The sequence below is a fragment of the Pleurodeles waltl genome, chromosome 10, assembly GCF_031143425.1.
Source record: "Pleurodeles waltl isolate 20211129_DDA chromosome 10, aPleWal1.hap1.20221129, whole genome shotgun sequence".
Taxonomy (NCBI): domain Eukaryota; kingdom Metazoa; phylum Chordata; class Amphibia; order Caudata; family Salamandridae; genus Pleurodeles; species Pleurodeles waltl.
In genome coordinates this window covers 975,896,595-975,914,156 of record NC_090449.1, presented here as the reverse complement: position 1 = coordinate 975,914,156, position 17,562 = coordinate 975,896,595, and positions in this window count along the sequence as shown.

Sequence of the window (17,562 nt, the reverse complement as noted above, 5' to 3'; positions counted from 1 at the left end):
GATCCCACAAATTACTTAACTGTCCCTCACAGAAATGTAATGAATATGTAAGGTTTTAGCTACCATTCTTGGTAGGAAAGGGTTGTGGGATTCTTGTAACTCACACTACTCTGAATCCCCTGGCTGTCCAGTATTTGGAAGTGTCTGGGTTTAATAGGTTTCTCCAGGTGGCAGCTGAATAGGGCCCCAAATACTGCTACAAAACACATTGTCAAAATAGGTTAATTTTAATGGTGACAATGTTATCTCTTCATATTGTGTTTTGGGACCTTTCTTGTTGCAGACAATAGGCCTACCCACAGAAGAGGGGTACCAATTTTAACTTGAGAAAGGTGAGGTCACTGAACAGATGAATAACTGTTATTATCATTTGAATTTCACTTGGTTTTTGACTTCCAAATGCATACCAGTGTGCAAAAAACGAATAACCACTGAATCGTAATATTATGGGTAATCCGAAATTAAGAATTATACAAATAATCATTATTTCTAAACTGAGTATTTAGGGCAAATTTAAAAAATGCATGTTTGCTTTCTGCCCATTTTTCATTCATTAACATTTACCATATGAATTATTTTATGGTCAGTAAACCATGAAAAATAATGATAAGGTGCAGCTCACTTGTTGGTTCTGGATATCACACCATTCTATAGAACCAACAAACACTATGAGGGTCATTATGAGTTTGGCAACCGCCATGCTGGCCCCATTACCGCATTGTCTCCGGCTCGTAATCAAGCCGGTAACAATGCTGTAGCCTGCAGGGTACACCAGAAACCCTTGCAAGGCACACTGCCTGTAAAGCAGACAGTGAACATTGTGATGGTTCTGGCCATTATTTTTTAGGCCAACAATTAGCTTCTTTGGGGAAATCTTGAGCCATCCACACAAATGACTCCTTTCTGAATTGAGACCTTTATCTAGTTTTCAGAAATGGATAGCTTTCCAGGCTGAACCTTGGTTTTTACATCTGTTTCTGCTGCAAACTGAAAGTAGGTGGAAACCGCAAAAAAAATAGACCACTAATTAGAGAAATGCGATGGAAAAATGTTGTGAAGTGCGAAGCCCTCCAAAGATCAAGAAAATAGCTCAGCACAGGGGCTGATAAAGCCTCAGCTTCTTAGGGGTTAAATCATTAGCAATCCTAGTCCTCTAAAGTCAGGTTATTCTATTCTGTGGGCTATAGATGTTATGCTTGAACTTTTTTAGTTATAGTCCTTTAATAAGTTCTTTCTTTGAAAATGTTATCTGCCAAATTAACAATCCTTGTTTACTCAGTTTCTTTCAAAAGGGTATCTGATGTCAGGACACTAGACATTACTATGATACAGCCCTCTTCTTCTGGCGTGCACTTCATTATCTCCAGTCAAATGCTGCTACTGCTGCTGAATATCCTTCTTTTCCTTTGCAAACAAATCTATGCACAGTTAATTGTATTAACCACCATGTTGATTAGACACATATTAAATAACATGTTTTCAATTGCTAATTCCTTTCCAAAAACTGTATCCCTCAATGTCCTACACTACCTTAAGCAAGTTGAGTAAATGAATCGTGTTTTTGGCAGGGCTGATTATAAAAGAAAAACTATGGCTTAGACCAGCATCATTCAATAACACATTCAAATAGTGAAGTTACTGTATGCATAACATGCTAATAACAAATCATACCAACAACACATTTGCTGAGAATGAATAGGTTATATTTTAGGTGATCCATCATACAAGTAACACTGTTGCAATGTGGAGTAAATAAAGTGCAATACTCACTCAGGAATAAAATGGAACCATAAGGCATTAAGTGACAAGTCATGAGAATAGTAATAAGTGTACTGTGTAACCTATTAATAAGGCACAAGGACAAAATAAGAGCTTAGCCCTGAATGGTGGAGGGCCTAAAACACTCAGGTAATGAAGAGATGGCCCAGTGGGATAGGGTTTACAGTGGGCTTTCTATGCCCCACAGTCGGTACTGAAAGGGAGGATCTCTCAGCCAGCACAGCAGTACGATCCCAATCATCATCACTGTCTCCTGTAACAATGAGTGCAAAGGTATAAACTTGTTCCTTTGTACAACAACCTGTATATCGTACAAGTCTTCTGGTTTAATTGAAACCAGTGATGTAGTGCGATATCACTCACAAGTGAAATAAGTTAAATTCTTTCCTCCTTTTACAATTTTTGCCATACTAAGATGACATGTTATTCCATAGTTCCATACTAAGTTGACGTGTTATTCCATAGTGATTAGCAGGTGTACTCTCAATGTTCTAGTAGGGCTTTTTGTTTTGATTCTCTGCCCCGTGGGATTGGGTCTCAGGGGAACTTTTTATCCAGCCTGTGGGAGGGGGTGCCTGGGGACGAAACTTGGCTTGGGGTTGGAGCAAACACATACTCCCTTCTCCCCAGGAATCAAAAAAATATGAACATACATTGACCTCCGGGTCCTGGATGACCCCAGGTCTTATTTAGAGAAATGGTGGTAGAGCTCCATGTGCCTGATTTTCACCATATTTTTTTCAAAAGGTAAAATCTTTCAAGCTTCATAACTCTAGTCTCAATGGCCCACTTTGGGTGTTCTTTGGCTTGTTCTGCTCCTGGTGGCCAGTCCTAGTTACCAGATGCATTTCCATCAGGCTTCCTGCCCCTCAAAGGGGCATTTTCTGTGCCAGCCTTCTCACCTGCCTGTCTCCTGATGCTCCTCTCCTCTTAGTGGAGACATTTGGTGCAGCCCCTCTGCTACTAGTCAGCAGATCACCCTCCGGACCATCCTCCCAGGCCCCATGGCCTCCTAGCTATCTGACAAAGCACCTTAGGGACAGTAGAGTCCAGGGCTTTCTCCAACTGGTCCTCAGCAGAAATATAGAGGCCAGTATCGCCGGCCCTGGCGAGTTCAATCCTAGTCCTGGGATTCAGCCAGTCACAAAGGCTTTAGCTTATCTTGGCAGGGGATATTTCCAGCAGGTCATTCTTACACTGTCATGCCCTACAAGGTTCAGGATTCTTGTAACTATCTCTGCCTTATGCAGCGTTTTTTAAATGGGGGTAGAAGGTGCTAGATGCCAGGCTAATCCTAGGATGCAACATCAACCCTCCATCCATTCCCCACCCTTTTGCACACCTTTCTGGAACAACAACCCATCATGGTAACTTCAATTGTTTTTGTTTTTGGAAAGAGGTCATCTAAGTGCCTCAGCTCTGCCCCGGGCTGATATCACTGCCAAATGCTTTCCCATTAAAACATCAGTGATGAGCGCCTTCTGTGTTGGCTCCAGAGGTCTGGGCTTCCTCTTTTGTTCAGTGAGCCTGGGCTGTCCCATCCCAGGTGCAATGAGTCAAGCTAATCATCAGATGCAGATTTCCCCCACACTCACCTGCTCTCTCAGGAAAAGGGTAAAGCTCTGATAATTGATCATCTTGTGTGGGAGGCCTTTGTCACCTCTGCTGGAGGGCAGAATAATTAACTTTTATGATTATGAACCGAGTCAGAGAATTATGACAATTCTTGGAATCCAAGAAGATGTTGATTTAGTGTGTTGAGAACTACAAACTCAAACTCTGCATGCATATTTGCCTATTTTGATGTCTTGCTGAACATAATCTTAATGAAGCAGGTCTGCAAATTATTTCTTCGACATGTGTACTACAGTGAAAGCACTACAGATTTTCCAGTAAACCCTACTGAGCCATCTATAAATGCAAACTAATATAATAAGGCCTACTCCAGGTCAGTACCAATCCCTACAGAGTCCTTTCTATGCTGGACTGCCTGCACACAGTTACCGGGCCATTCACAACAGTACTCTCACATGTGCAGCCTGCACACGTATGCACACACGTGTTCACGTGTAACCAGTCCAGTCCCTCCTATCATAGCTGCAGCAGCAAACGTATCCTAAAACGCAGACTGGAGGTAAACACCTTCAGTCCAACTTCTATGAATTTGCCATGAGTGAGACTTAGGCAGTGAGACTGATCCACAATAAAGTTCAAGAAACCAGGAAGTCAAGGCAAAACATCTTAAAGAACTAAATAGGTGGAACCCACAGTCTATTATCTACATGATGTGTGCTTTGTGTATTTTATTTTATTTGTTCATTTAAAGATCCAATACAAACCACCAATACTCTTGCTGCAGCCTTTCTCTAATCTTGCTAACGCCCATGTGTCCTTCATGAGCCATGCTGACTAACCTTTCTCAAAAACTAACAGATGGAATAAGTCTGGTACCTCTCAATGACGTACTTTCACTTCCGGCTATTTTAACCTACACAAAGCAAATCTTTTTACACCCCAACCTCTTGTCAATCTCCCTATCACTTCTTCATGAAGTCTGTCATCATACTTACCCTCCTTCTCCCCCACTGATCATACCTTCACTTGATCATCAAACTAATCTTACTACTTTTTGCTTATTCACAAAATCTGGGTCTATGTTACTACTAAAGAAATTTAATAAGTCCAGGACCACCCATGACCAACTGCTGGTACAGAATACCTCCCATAAAAATAAAAAAAATAAAAAAAACTCTAAGGTACTCTGTTCCTAACAGAAGGAAAAATAAGAACATGGGTCCTCAAGACAGTTCTAAAATTAGAAGAAAAAGCCCTCACACATCCAAGGAATGTCATGCTTCATCATAGGGCTTGCTCCTCGTCAGACTGGTGCTGCAGTGTCTGACAGGCCCCACTAGGGGGCGCTATGCTGGAGATCTTGGATGTAAAGTGTGTGCCATGACAGAAACAGTAGGAGTAAATTAAACCGTGGAGCAATTCTGAATGTTGGATGGTGTCCCTGACACCATCTGCGATTCGCAAGGGGGTCGCAAATGCCCACCTCATGAATAATCATGAGGTGGGTCGCAATTTGCGACCCCTTTGCGAATGGCGGCCCTCACAGGGCTGGTGGCCTGCTGCGGACAGCAGACCACCATGTCTGTGACTGCTTTTTAATAAAGCAGTTTTTTTTTTTGTAATGCAGCCCGTTTTCCTTAAAGGAAAATGAGATGCAGAACAAAAACGAAAAATGAAACGTTTTCGTTTCATTTTTTCAGAGCAGGCAGTGGTCCGTAGGCTCTGAAAAAATATTAACAGTACCATTCACAACGGGGAAGGAGTTCCATGGGGACCCATTCCCTTTTGCGAATGGGTTACCATCCATTTGAAAAGGGTGCGAAATGCGATTGGTTTGCGACCGCGTTCGCGGTCACAAACCAATCCTACATTGCACTGCGACTTGCAATTAGGAAGGGAACCCTTCTTAATTGAGAGTCGCAAACCCGTTTTGCGATTCGGTAACCAGGTTACCGAATCGCAAATAGGGGTTTGTGCATTGTAATGTGCTTTGTGCACGTCGCAAACAGTGAAATTCTCTGTTTGCAAAGTGCAAAAAGCTTGCTACATGTGGCCCTATATCCCTATTTTTGAACCTGGGGTTCTGCAAAGAATATTGATAATTTTATTATAGCCTTAGAACCCGCCGTAGAGGGCTCTACCGGCTATTAAAGGCCCGCTCCCGCTTTAACAAGGGAGAGGGCCTTTAATAGCTGGTAGAGCCCGCTTCGGAGGGTTCTAAGGCTATTAGAACATTCTGCCATTAAAGGGCAGAATGTTCTCCTAAATAAAACAAAGGCTTCACAGAACCAGAGGGGATTAAAATCCCCTCAGGCTCCGTGAGGCTTTGTTCACAGCTGCTGCTGTGAACAAAGAAGATTGGAATGTTGGTGCTGCGGGTTTTTACCGGCCAGTAAAAGCCCGGAACACTCCATTGTTTTCAATGGAGCTGCCAACATTCAAATGTTTTAATACTAATTACGTTGAATTATGCTGCTATGCTTTAAATAGGAATTCTGGGGGTTATTCTAACTTTGGAGGAGTGTTAATCCGTCCCAAAAGTGACGGTAAAGTGACGGATATACCACCAGCCATATTACGAGTTCCATAGGATATAATGGACTCGTAATACGGCTGGTGGTAAATCCGTCACTTTTCCGTCACTTTTGGGACGGATTAACACCTCCTCCAAAGTTAGAATAACCCCCTCTGTTTTATTTTGTTTCTATTGATTTATTCTTTAGCTGTGGTTTGAGTAGCACGTGTATTTGTATTCTGATGTATATTTGATGGTAGCCAGTGGGTTATATGTTGTTTCTAGGGCTATGTAAAGGGCATTCATGACTATGAGACCTTGGCCACACTTTGTATAAACTTGGAAAATAAATACAAGACTTAACACAGCAATACATGCTGATTTAATTTAATCATCATGGTGAATTAGAGCTGCAGGGCATGCAGGTTTAGAGCTGCAAATGGTCAGTTAGATAACAAGAGATAGACAGAAGAGACTAAACATGTTTGTGAAGATATACAGAAATGTAATTGATGAGTAACAGACGTGTATCTATTTCAGGCAGATATAATCAGACTGAAGTGAACAGTGATAGAAAAATCTGCGAGTTGTGTAATTCAAATGTAGGGACAGAAAAAACGATGTGCCAGCGATTAAGTCAAGTTACCACATTTATACAGATAAGAGGTCAGTTTTTGTGAAGTTCATTAAAGGAAAGTCTGCTGGCAGGATATGGGCTATAGTCCAGATTCCTAATGTGAGCTGTCGATAAGCTCCCAGACTGCCAGATAGACAATTCAAAAAAGGTAAATCAATTTCATAAAGAGCTTCTTGACTAACCTTTGAGAGTTGGGAAAGAACAGCAAGGTAGTCCAAACAGATAAAATACTAATTGGCGTGCAAAACAGCACAATTACAATGTAATAAAACATGACTTAAATGATCACACAAAATTCAACAGAATTGAGAAACATTAAATTAGAAAATGAAACAATAGTAAATGACTTTCAAGAAGAGGGTTTAAACTAGAAAATAGGGTACAAATAAACTAAAGTTAGTTAAGGAAACAAGTTGGAAATCTACCAGAAAATAGCAGTCATAAGATTACACAAAAAGAGACAAACTCGCAAGAAACTGAAGTCAGGTTAGGAGTAGAGGCTGCTGACTTGGAAGAATTCTTGGTTCAAAACAGTTTCAGAGGGTCAAGCTACAAAGTTATGACAGATGATATGATTGATGATATGGTCTCTAATCTGGATGTAGATGTTTTGAAATTGTGGTACCAGATGGACAGAGCGCTAGCCAGAAAAAGTCCAGCATTTGATGTACTGTTCTTGGATGCCTGTTCAGCCAGAACTGCAATGGCATGAAGATGATAACGTTTGTTTGAAGGCATGAGAAATATGGCAGGTAGGTGCTGAAGAGGTAGTAGTCCAGCCAGCAAAATGATGATGTATGGGCTTGGTCAAAGTCCACATTGCTGTTGAAGATCTTTTGCAGATTTCCCAAACCATTCACCTGAACTTCCTAAATTTAACACCTACTGTAGATTTAATGGCTGGAATTTGAAATGATTCCCAAGATAAATGTGTATTATTTTGTTTGAACATTGGAAAAGGGTAAGTGAAGAGAAATCAATTTGAGATTATCAGGCCGATTTAAATGTTGGCAGAGAGGGAATTCTATTGCAACAACGAAGGACTCCCCTCCCCACCAACATTATGGTCTGCCTTTCCCGTTTTTGATTTGGGCAGACCATAGTTTGGCGATGAGAGACACTACTCCCTCTCCACAGTGGTCAAAGTTCTCTGACTGGCCAATGGAGTTTTGGTTATATGTCCGCATACCTCATTTATATCAGTGGATGCATGGGCATCTACAGAATATTTTTTTAGTGGGGGGAACCCGCCGTGACACGTTTGCCATGGTCTGCTGTGTACCGGACTGTTTGTGGCAGGGGCTGCAGCTGTACTAGTGCCAGCAGCATAACTCTACTACAGCCGTAGTGTTACGCCGCACTGTGTGCCTGCACACCAGGCTGTACCTAAATCCAAGTGGGACAAAGGCCCTCCCCTCACCTTTTGCCCTCCCCCATGGATACCCATGGGCACACGTATAGCCATTTTTCAAAGCCCATCACCACCAGGAACGACCTGAGAGTAAGGGGCACTGTAAAGTGCTCAATGGCCCCCTCGCCATGAGAAGAAACTCCCATGGTGAGGGGGGGGCTTTTTTCTTTTTATTTAAAAAAATTAAATCCCTCTTTTGGATTTTCTTTTTGAAAATTAGAAAAATACACAAGGTATCCACATCATATTTGCATGCGTTCTTTCCAATATCATGAGGATTCTAAGAGTACCTAGAGTTTGTGGATTCCCTTGAAGTTGACCAATGAAATAGCCAAAATATAGCTGAATTTATTTTTGGGGGGGAAAAATAGAAAAAAGTGTTCTGCAAAAAAGTGTTTGTTTTTTATCCACAAAATGGCATCAATGAAAGCTTTGCTGTGCTAAATTCACCATGTTCTCAACTTTCAGGAACATGCAGAACTGAATCACAAAACATTTTTATAAACAAAAGTTTTACCATTTTTCGAACTAGTGACCCATTTTTCCTTATATGTATGGTTTCGAGCTACTTCTAACTTGTGGTGGAAACAGGTATGAAGCCCATGGGTTATCCTGGACAGCTAGAGAGTTTTGAAAAGTAATGAAACATTTGGAATTCGGCAAGTGGTCATTTGTGTACATCCCTCAAAGTTTCCCCAAAGAAATTAACTGTTGAGATAAACATAATAAAAAATAAGTAGGAAAAAACACATCTAATTGTGACATTTTTTTCTTCTGTAACTTCTTGTCACAGTGACTGACTTACAAACACAATATACCATTACGTCTGCTAGACCCATATGTATATATATATATATATATATATATGTATGTATATATTACCTAATGGCAGTTGCCACCAGGTAGTTATAGTTAAGACCTAGTTTCTATAGAAAAAGTGTTTTTTTACTTGCCTATATCTTTGGCTCTGGTTGACGAACCTTCATTATACTTTTCAAAAAAATACAATGCTCACATCAGCTGCTGTCTGGAAAGTTTCAGGGTTATCTGTCAAGTAGGGGTTGGGAAAAATGGGGGTCCCAAAACATTAATTTCTATAGGGAGTTTGAACAGGAGTAGCGGCCGAACAGCTGGATGGATTGACAGCAAATTTGGCAGAAAGCTAGCTTTTGGTCCAGAAAGCGACCTTTCAGTGATTTGGTGTAAATATGTTCAGTAGTTTTTGAGATATTAAAGAAAATTTTAATTTGTATATATAGGAACACGGATCCTCCTCAGTTTCGCAAATCCACACGCCAACAGCAATGTTATGATTGGCTGGCCACAACCTGAGAGGAAAGTTGCGCCCGCTATTTTGTTCCTCGGGCTTTACACTCCCACACCTACTCACAGACCCACACAGCCAGTCACACATGCACTCACACACCCACCCTCACATACCCTGGTTGCAGGGACAGTTAGGAAATAGCATTAAAAACATAGAAATTAACTGAAAAAATCAAAGGTTACAGGAAAGTTATTGTGAGGCTCAGATTTCACTCATACAAAACCATTGAAATCCAGCAGTTATAGTTATAGTTATTTCAAGTAATTTGTGACCTAAGGTAACTATAACTTGTGTTCTCTCCATGTACAGTTTTTTCTTCAAGAATTTGGCTCATGATTGCTGTTATAACTGGGGTAATTAGCGGTGCATTGGAAGGGCGCAAGTTATAGTTACTGTTAGAAATTGGGTCTTTGGTTGGCAGTCACGTTACCCCCTGTCTAAGCAAGGACCCTCACTCTAGTCAGGGTATGTCACACAAAATCCAAATTATCCTGTGCCCACCCTCTGGTAGCTTGGCACTGAGCAGTAAGGCTTAACTTAGAAGGCAATGTGTAAAGTATTTGTGCAATAAATCATACAATAACACAATAGCACCAAATAAATACACCACACAGTGTTTAGAAAAATATATAATATTTATCTGGGTATTTGCAGGTCAAAATGACAAAAGATGCAATGTGAAATTGTAGAGATATCACTGAAAAGTGATATAAAGTGTCTTAAGTCTTTAAAAAGCAAACACAGTCTCTTTCAAGCACAAAGTACCTGGTTTGGAGTGGAAAATCTCCGCAGAGGGCCGCAGGAGATGTGTAGAAAAATGGTGTGTGCGTCGGTTTCGCCCCTTCACACACGGACTTGCATTGTTATTTTCCACGTGGGGAAGACGTTGCGTCAATTTCCGGTGCGCGGACAGTCTCCTCTAAGGGTCGCGGGATTACCAGATGTCCTGGGGTCTGTGCGTGGAATCCTGGGCTTCTCCCTCACGGCAGGCGTTGCGTCGATTTCCTCTCTAGAAGTCAGGTGGCGTTGTCCAGGTGGGCCGTGCGATGCAGTTCCGATCGCACCGCAGCCGTCGCGTTGATCTTTTCTTTGCGGGGTCGAGCGGCGTCTTTCCGGATCGGCGTTCGGTGAATTTTTCACTGCGGAGCAAGCTGTGCGTCAAGGAGTCCAGTTGAAAGATGGAAGTCTTTTTGGTCCTGAGACTTCAGGGAACAAGAGGCAAGCTCTATCCAAGCCCTTGGAGAGCACTTCTGCAGCAAGGCAAGAATTCAGCAAGGCAGCAGGCCAACAGCAAGGCAGCAGTCCTTTGTAGAAAGCAGTCAGGTGAGTCCTTTGAGCAGCCAGGCAGTTCTTCTTGGCAGGATGCAGGTTCTGGTTCAGGTTTCTTCTCGAGCAAGTGTCTGAGGTGGTAGGGCAGAGGCCCTGTTTTATACCCAAATGTGCCTTTGAAGTGGGGGAGATTTCAAAGAGTGGCTTAGAAGTGCACCAGGTCCCCTTTCAGTTCAATCCTGTCTGCCAGGGTCCCAGTAGGGTGTGTGGCAGTCCTTTGTGTCAGAGCAGGCCCTCCACCCTCCCAGCCCAGGAAGACCCATTCAAAATGCAGATGTATGCAAGTGAGGCTGAGTACCCTGAGTTTGGGTTGTGTCTGAGTGAATGCACAAGGAGCTGTCAACTAAACCTAGCCAGACGTGGATTGTAAGGCACAGAAAGATTTAAGTGCAGAGAAATGCTCACTTTCTAAAATTGGCATTTCTAAAATAGTAATATTAAATCCAACTTCACCAGTCAGCAGGATTTTGTATTACCATTCTGGCCATACCAAATATGACCTTCCTACTCCCTTCAGATCAGCAGCTACCACTTCAACAATGTATGAGGGCAGCCACAATGTTAGCCTATGAAGGGAGCAGGCCTCACAGTAGTGTAAAAACAAATTTAGGGTTTTACACTACCAGGACATGTAAACTACACAGGCACATGTCCTGCCTTTCACTCACACAGCACCCTGCCCTAGGGGTTACCCAGGGCACCCATTAGAGGTGACTTATATGTAGGAAAAGGGGAGGTTTAGGCTTGGCAAATACTTTTAAATACCAAGTCGAGGTGACAGTGAAACTGCACACACAGGCCTTGCAATGGCAGGCCTGAGACAAGGTAAAGGGGCTACTTAAGTGGGGGGCACAACCAGTGCTGCAGGCCCACTAGTAGCATTTAATATACAGGCCCTAGGAACATATAGTGCACCTTACTAGGGACTTATAAGTAGATTAAATAGTCCAATTGGGTATGATCCAAAGTTACCATGTTTAAAGGGAGAGAGCATATGCACTTTAGCACTGGTTAGCAGTGATAAAGTGCGCTGAGTCTAAAAGCCAGCAAAAACAGTGTCCAAAAAGTGGAGGGAGGCAGGCAAAAAGTTAGGGGTGACCACCCTGAGGCATGTCAGGTCTAACATGTGTCCCCCCCAGCTGAAAGTGGGGAGAGCTACCCAACCTCCTGGGAGCTCTCATCGCTAAGGCGGAAGTATCTGGAGAGACCATCAGCATTGGCGTGGTCAACCCCTGGGCGATGCTCCACCGTGAAGTCCATCCCCTGAAGGGAAATGGACCACCTCAAGAGTTTTGGATTCTCACCCCTCATCTGCATGAGCCATCTGAGGGGCCTGTGGTCTGTCTGAACCCAGAAGTGAGTCCCAAACAGGTAGGGTCTTAGCTTCTTCAGTGCCCAGACCACAGCAAATGCTTCTCTCTCAATAGCACTCCACCTCTGTTCCCGTGGTAATAGCCTTCTGCTAATAAAGACTACTGGTTGGTCTGAGCCCTCCTCATTCAGTTGTGCTAGAACAGCACCTATGCCATGCTCTGAAGCGTCTGTCTGCACAATAACTTCCTGGGAGTAGTCAGGGGCCTTGAGCACGGGGGCCGTGCACATGGCTTCCTTCAGAGAATCAAAGGCTTTCTGGCAAGCCTCTGTCCAATTCACCAACCTAGGTTGTTTCTTGGAAGTGAGTTCTGTCAAGGGTGACACAATGGTACCAAAGCCCTTGACGAATGTGCGGTAGTATCCAGTGAGGCCTAAGAAGGCTCTCACCTCAGTCTGTGTTCTAGGTGGTTGCCAGGCCTTGAGAGTTTCAATCATGGCCTGGAGTGGCTGCACCTTGCCACCACCTACTAGGTGTCCCACGTACACCACAGAACCCTGCCTAATCTGGCACTTACTAGCCTTGATGATCAGGCCTGCCTGTTGCAGAGCCTGAAGCACCTCCTTGAGGTGGAGCAGGTGTTCCTCCCAGCTGGAACTGTAGACAGCTATGTCGTCCAAGTAAGCTGCACAGTAGGATCTTTACCAGCTAGGACCCCGTTAACCAACCATTGGAAGGTAGCGGGCATTTTTCAACCCAAATGGCATCACCCGGAATTGGTAATGGCCATCAGGGGTGGAAAATGCTGATCTCTCTTTAGCCCCCTCAGTCAGGCCGATCTGCCAGTACCCTGAAGTAAGATCAAACGTACTCAGGAACTTGGCAGCGCCTAGTCTGTCAACGAGCTCATCAGCTCGGGGGATGGGGTGAGCATCAGTCCGGGTGACTGAGTTGAGACCCCGGTAGTCCACACAGAACCTGAGTTCTGGCTTCGCACCTGGGACAGTAGCCTTAGGAACCAATACCACAGGGCTGGCCCAAGGACTACTGGATTTCTCAATAACCCCTAAAGTAAACATTTTGGAGACCTCCCCCTTGATGCTGGCCTTCACCTTATCCGATAACCTGTAAATTTTGTTCTTCACAGGGGGACTGTCACCTGTGTCAATGTCATGAACACAGAGGTGGGTCAGTCCAGGAGTAAGGGAGAACAGGGGGGAGAACTGCTCTAACAGCTCATAGCAGTCTCCTCTCTAGGTTAGAGTCAGGGAGTCAGAGAGAATGATGCCCTCTACTGACCCATCCCCTTCTTTGACAGAGAGGAGGTCGGGGAGAGGTTCACTCTCCTCTTCCATGCCCTCATCTGTGACCAGGAGCATACTGACCTCAGACCTCTCAAAGTGAGGTTTGAGCCGGTTGTGATGGAGGACCCTTAGGGGGTGCCTAGGGGTCTTGAGGTCCACTAGGCAAGTGGCCTCCCCTTTATGCTCCTTGATCTCAAAGGGGCCAGTCCAGCGGTCCTGGAGAGCCCTGAGCTCTTCTGGCTCCATCACCCAAACTTTGTCTCCAGGTGAGAACTCAACCAGAGTGGTCTTCCGGTCATACCACTCCTTCATCACCTCTTGACTGGCCTCGAGGTTACTCTTGGCCTGCTTCCAGAAGCGTTGGGTTTGGTTGCGGAGGGCCAGCATGTAGCTGACCACATCCTGGGGAGGTGACTTGGGAGCTTTCTCCCAGCCCTCTTAAACAATGCTTAGGGGTCCCCTGACAGGGTGACCATAGAGAAGCTCAAAGGGGGCTGAACCCCACCCCTTTCTGGGGCACCTCTCTGTAAGCAAACAATAGGCATGGTAAGAGGACGTCCCACTTACGCCTCATGGCATCAGTCAGGCCACTAATCATGCCCTTCAGGGTCTTGTTGAATCTTTCAACAAGCCCATTGGATTGAGGATGATACGGGGTGGTAAACCGGTAGGTCATCCCACACTCATCCCACATGGACTTCATGTATGCAGACATGAAGTTTGTGCCCCTGTCAGACACAACCTCCTTAGGGAATCCCACATGGGTAAATATTCCCAACAGGGCTCTGGTTACCACCGGTGTAGTCACTGTTCTCAGAGGGTATCAGAGTCACCAGATCCTCGGGGTCTGTGCACGTTCCCAACACTTCCACCATAAGACAGCTCCAATACTCTGATTAGATTTATCACAGAGTCTAAGAGGATCCAAGTGGGGAAAAGGGGAATAGGACAGGAACAGCTGGGAAGGAGACCTGTAGGAAGCAAAAGGTTAAAACACAACATCAAAATTACATCTCATGAATTCAGTACCATGCTACAACTCTAAGCTTTGTCTTTTCCAAAAAACATGAACAACCCTAGAATAGTCCTAAAACTGACTAGGCTTTAGATGACCGAATACCTGAGGAGGAAACAGGAAAAGTTAAATAGGACTTTCAGATTCGAGTACTTTCTTTAGCATGAGAATCAGAAAACGCTCTGAGCAATTTCTAAACAACCATATGAATCTCCTTTTAAGAATACATATCAGGAACACACCGCATTACATCTAGAATTCTGGTATTGTTATGTTCATCTCAGAAAAAACATTGGGAAGTGAATTGCGCACATTGCAGATTTTTATATGAGTATTAAACACCATAAAGGATTGTGCACCATGAAATCACACAACGTAGATTCAAGGAATAAATCACGCAACGTGTCAACTTGAAATGCTACCAAGAAAATGTCTTAGAATAGTAGCCCACAGTAATTTACATTATTTATACACGAGGAAAGAATTGCGCGTCTTGCCGATTCAAATGCCACCATACAAATATCAAGAAATGGTAGCGCACAATGAACAACATGAAAAGCACTCAGGGAAAGAATCGCACGTCTTGTCGATTCAAATGCCACCATGCAAATGCCAAGAAATGGTAGCGCACAATGAATAACATGAAAAAACACTCAAGGAAAGAATCGCGCGTTTCGCAGATTCGAATGCCACCATGTAAATGTCAAGAAAAGGTAGCGCGCAATGAACAACAAAGTTAAATGCTCCTGAAACGAGTTGCACGTCTTGCCAACTCGTAAAACATCATGTAAATGTCAAGAAATATCAGCGCGCAATGAACAACCATGTAATAACGAAGTCAAATCTTTATGGAATAAATTGCGCGTCCTCCCTATTTGCAAACCACCATACAAATGTCAAAAAATGGCAGCGCACAAGTAATCTGTTATTCATTTAAGAATTAAAATCAAGAATATGAAAATTCTCAATTACGGTGTTGGGAAATGTCCAAACACCGTCTTACCGCCTGGAAACAGTGATCACCAATGAGAGATGAGTGCAGAAGACTGGAAAATTCAAATAGGCAGCCGGGACAGGAGCTCAGGAAGAAGCTGCTGCTCTGCACCCGGACCTCTGAATAGTGAGCACTGGGATTTGGGCTGACTCTCTTTTATAGAGTCTTGGCCCCGCCTAGAACCACGCCAAGGCATGTTGCAGGGAAAGTCTCTGAAAGGCCCTGGAAAGGGACCACACCCTGCCACACCCTAACTCGCTCTGAATGTCTGCAGCAATACATTGCAAATGTACAGTATTTATAAGCACCTTAAAAATGAATCTTTTGGATGGAATTCTGCAATGCAAAAGGTTAAACAATAACATATCATCACAATGCATAAATTACATTATCTAGCGAGTGTCTAGTTTTTGCTTTCTAGATGCCCGTAGAGCGCGCACTGTCCTGGTGTTGACAGTACTCCCCTCTCCCAGGCGTGCTCTAGGGCCTGGTTTATCTGGATTGAGACGATGAAAGCGTCTCACAAGTACTGGAGCATGAACATCAGATGCGGAAACCCATGAATTACTTTCAGGGCCATAACCTTTCCATCAGATTAAGTACCATAGGTTGCGCCCTCTCAGTTTAGAGTCCAACACTTTCTTGACTTCATATTCTTCTTCCCCCTGTACTAGAACAGGAGCTGGATGAGGGTGGACCTTTTGGACTGCCCTTTTTAAGAGGGAACTATGGAACACTGGATGAATCCGTAATGATTTTGGCAATTGTAGTTTATAGGTCACAGGATTGATTTGCTGAAGAACAGTGTAAGGACCTATAAATTTGGGGTTGAACATGTGCTTCTTCTTGAAGTCTATATGTTTTGTGGAAAGCCACACTTTGTCACCAGGTTGATACTGCGGTCCCTCACAATGTTTCTTGTCATAATGCTTTTTGTATTTTTTTTTGGCTTTTTCTAAATGTTGTTGAATCGATTTCTGAGTTTGATGCAAATGTTGAATGATTTCTGACACAGCTGGAGTGAGAGAACTTTCTTGAGGAATTGTGATGGGCAAGGTGTCAGGATGATAGCCAAACAAACCAAAGAAGGGTGTAACGCCAGTAGAAGTGTGGAAGGAGTTGTTGTAGGCTAACTCAGCTAACCAGAGCATTGATGTCCATGAATTTAGTGCTTTTTCAGCGTAAGCACGTAGGTATTGCTTCAAAGTCTGATTTAGTCTCTCCGTTTGACCATCTGTTTGAGGATGGTGGCTAGTAGATAGGGTAGATGTCACTTGGAGTGTTTTACACCATGTCTTCCAGAAGTTGGAGGCAAATTGCGATCCCCGATCGGAGAGGATCACTTTTGGCAGTCCATGATAACGAACCACTCTATTCAGTAAGATAGTTGCCAGTTCACTAGATGTGGGTAATTTCTTACAGGCAATGAAATGTCCATATTTTGTGAGACTATCTACTACCACCAGAATTACTGAATGCTGTTGAACCACTGGCAGACCTGTAATAAAATCTAAAGAGATGTGTTCCCACGGACAACTTGGGGTTGGGAGTGGGATTAACAACCCTTTCGGTTTTGAATGACTTGTTTTAGTGCGAGCACAGACTTCGCAGTTGTTTACCATTGTTTTTACATCCTTTGTTAAGGTAGGCCACCAAAAATAGCGTTGGATTAATTCAAGAGTTTTAGGAGTACCAGGGTGACCTGCTGTAGGTATAACATGAAACCAATGAAACACTATCTTGCAAAGTTTGGTAGTGGGCACGAACAAACGAGCATCGTGAAAGGCTAATCCTTGCTTGATTGATCTTTTCGGATCTGCTTGGGCCCACACCTGCCATTTTTCAACAGTGAATGAATTGCGGATGTCTTCAAAGAAATCTTCTGTTTTTATGATACATAGGACCTTGTCAGGAGCAATGATAGCTCTGAGGTTTGAACTGCAGGCAATGTGGTAGACTCTTGGTGGGACAAGGCGTCAGCTTTGCGATTATCTTTACCAGGCCGGAAGGTTACCACAAAATCAAACTCGGCAAAAAACAGCATTCAGCGTAATTGCCGAGGAGTCAAAAGTCTGGCAGAACTCATGAATTGAAGATTGCGATGATCAGTATATACTGTGACAGTATATTTAGCTCCCAACAAATGATGTCTCCATTCTTTAAAGGCGTCACGAATCGCCAGAAGCTCTTTTTCAGCAATGACATAGTTCTGTTCGGCTTCGTTCAACTTCCGAGACATGTAAGCTACAGGATGAAGCTGACCAGTGTCTTTGTTTCGTTGTGACAAGACTGCTCCTATCACCACATCTGAAGCATCAGCTTCCACTATGAAAGGTCGATCCGCATCTGGATGAGTCAAGACTG